We start from the raw sequence: 3,038 nt of genomic DNA, 5'->3' as shown, positions 1-3,038 counted from the left end.
TCTATACATTTCTAAATTGCCTGTGCATATTTTAGGATCTAACAGGACAGGATCTAACTCATAACTGGATCACTTTAGTCTTTTCACTTACCCTTCTTTGGGGAAGCTCTGTTTGATTTCCACCTGATGATGGCTGAGGAGCTCTGCCGTTTTTGAATTAAACACCTTCAAAGAGAGGAAACATCACAAGAGAAAGAAAGTAGCTTCAGCAGTAACCTTACATGCATTTCTCTGCGGGATTTTAACAATACAGTTATACCAACACAAAATGAACACACATTCGGTCCTAAAGCATCACAAAATGAAATCAACAATCATTGAAAAAGTGAAATCAAAATATTTCACTCCATATTTCTATATTTAGTTCAGAGACAACAGAGCAAAAATGAACTTCAGCCATCTGTGACCAGGTGTTAAGTTTCTTTCAGTGTGAAGCAACTAATCCACAATAAACTGTTGGCTCACAATTATCAGCCACACCCAGAAAATAAAGCAGGCCCTTTGTATTTGTTAGAAAAGAAACATTGCATAAAAACTCATTTGAAACTTAAGACTGGATAAACACCTTCAAGAAAAGATTAAAGAGATGCCAAAATGAAACATTGCACCATTAAGCAAATTTCTCAAAAGCTGGGCCCTGGATTAACCAGACACAGAAACCCTTCACTAAACATTTACACGTGACATTTCAAGAACATTAAAGGAAAACAAAAATACAGTGTAAGTTCAATTATTTTGATGTTCAGTTTACCTATAATCATGTCAATTAATTGATTACTTATTTGGTCGATATGACGTCATAAAATTGTGAAAAAAGGCCATCAATGTTTTCAACACACATTTTAAATGAACTTGTTTTGCCCCAAAACCCAAAAATACTTCATTAACTGTAATGGAAGATTGATGAAACCAGCATAATATTCACATTAGAGAAGCGGGTAGAGGTACAAGCTAATCAGAGAAAACGTATCTCACGTGTGTATTTATATTGCTGTATAGCTATTTTAAATGACCTTCTGCGTGGATAAATTAAAACATGTCTCTAATGTAACAACAGTCAGAGTCCTCCTGCGGGACACTTACACGCAGCACGAATTAGAGCTACGCATTTAAAGCTTCTTATTAACATCCAACACACCGGTTAACACTGCGAGTGTACGGTAACACAGAGGCTGGAAAATACAGCCAAGGACATGGTTATGAGCCAAATATTAAATGTAACACGGCTAGCTCGCACCGAGGGGAGACTCTCTTACCAGAAACCGAGTGGAGCTCGTTCCCTGGTCGATGGCAGCAACCAGCGGCCCCAGCATTATCCGGTGTGAGGATGCGGCCATGGTGCCGTTCATGGGCAGCCCCGGAGCTTCGGCACCGCGCTGGCGAGGAAACCGATTACCACCACCAACACCGGCGAAAGCGGCTCAACCTCAACCAAAGTCGGGCAGTCAGTCGCGGCCTTCATACGTAACGTTGGACCCGGCAATCAGTGATGACGCAGCCAGCTGTGTCCTAAAAACAATGGTGTAAAAATCATTATTTACAGTTTACGTTTTAGATACTGTAATTTTCTCACAAACCTTTTCATGAAGTTAACAGTTTGGAGTTTAACAGTTTACCATCTTGTATCCACTTAATTTTTACTTCATTGATCAAATTGGGAGAAATATTTGTTGTGGGCATTTACACTAAAAAAGGAACACATACCGTTCGCAGAAAGTTCAATTAATTTGTAGAAGATGAACGGCACTCAATCTCTGATATTAATGTACAAAACGAGTAGTTCCCATACCGGGAGTCGAACCCGGGCCGCCTGGGTGAAAACCAGGAATCCTAACCGCTAGACCATATGGGACACCGTCAACAATTTCAAAAAATATAAAGATAAATATGAATCATTGATGAGTTCATTAACGCGTATATATTCGTTTTATATTTGTGTTTCTCAAATATTGATATTGTTTATGGGAACAAATTCAAACATCATCGCATCTAAAAATAAATAAATAAATAATTTACAATCATTGTGAGGCAATACTTTTTTGTGCTTTTGGTTCTCAATAATTAGCAAGATTTGTATTTTATTGCTATTATTATATATTGTATTTTATGTATTTTATATTTCTACAAAGCATTTCTATATTACACCACCAGCGGGCAATAAAATATCAAAATAAACCGGTAGAGATCTTGCTCGACGTCCTTAATAACCAAGCTATCCTTTTCGATCGAGGTGCCCCACAACCTCTTAAAGGCTTTTTTTCCCACATTTCTTTATTTTTGCGGAGTTTTTTTCTTTTCCTTTTTCCATTTAATTTTAACCTGTAGTCTCGTTTGTTCTGCGCCGGGCGATGGCGTCATCAGTAACGGACGGTGTTGTCATTCTTGAAATGTGGGAAGCGGTTGTCTCTTTATTTGGTTCGTTTTAAATTCTCCGTCGCAGTTTAATCTACAAAGTCCTGACCAAAATGTAAGTAAATCGATACACCGGGGAATTTTATTTGTACGTTCAGAGCCAGTTACTTATTTGGCCCTGGGCAGGATTTGGGACAGTTAGCCACGTCAGTTGCCCATGCTAAAGATAACCTAACTCATTTATGTTTGTTATCCAGTAATAGTTGTTTTTGTGTATTTTCAGGGCCGACTACTGGAAGTCACAACCGAGGAAATTCTGTCAGTACTGCAAGTGCTGGATTGCAGACAATAAGCCTGTGAGTGGGTGGAAATATGCTTTGCATGTTGCTGAGGAAAGTTTCTACAAATATACTACTAATGTCTCTCCTGGTGTTTGTTTTCCTCTGCAGAGCATTGAATTCCACGAAAGAGGGAAGAATCACAAAGAAAATGTGGCTGCCAAAATTTCAGAGGTATTTACATTTACTTTTTTCTTTCTGTGTTTAAGCAGGGACTGAATATTCCGTCTTTCAGGGGTGAAATGCTGCCAACGAGATCGATAATATGCCTGCAGTTAATTGAGCAAAAACGTAGTTAGTAATGTGAGTTGAATTTCATAATCTGAATGAACCTTGCCCATGCAGATT

At 38.4% G+C, this 3,038-nt stretch overlaps 1 long non-coding RNA gene and 1 other non-coding gene across 2 annotated transcripts; one reads left to right on the top strand and one right to left on the bottom strand.

Moving 5' to 3' along the window:
• Positions 1-1,780: 1,780 nt before the first annotated feature.
• Positions 1,781-1,852, bottom strand: trnae-uuc (transfer RNA glutamic acid (anticodon UUC)). Its single transcript has one exon. It is a non-coding gene; the product is annotated as a tRNA-Glu (tRNA).
• A 495-nt stretch (positions 1,853-2,347) lies between these two features.
• Positions 2,348-2,830, top strand: LOC111652132 (uncharacterized). The gene is made up of 3 exons (XR_002760583.2): positions 2,348-2,467; positions 2,636-2,708; positions 2,802-2,830. It is a non-coding gene; the product is annotated as an uncharacterized LOC111652132 (long non-coding RNA).
• Positions 2,831-3,038: the final 208 nt, after the last annotated feature.

Source organism: Seriola lalandi, unplaced genomic scaffold, assembly GCF_002814215.2.
Source record: "Seriola lalandi dorsalis isolate HSWRI2012SDOR001 ecotype SW California unplaced genomic scaffold, Sedor1 jcf7180001973466, whole genome shotgun sequence".
NCBI classification, from domain to species: Eukaryota; Metazoa; Chordata; class Actinopteri; order Carangiformes; family Carangidae; genus Seriola; species Seriola lalandi.
The sequence above is the reverse complement of the archived record's forward strand: the minus strand, read 5'-3'. Positions and strand labels throughout refer to the sequence as shown.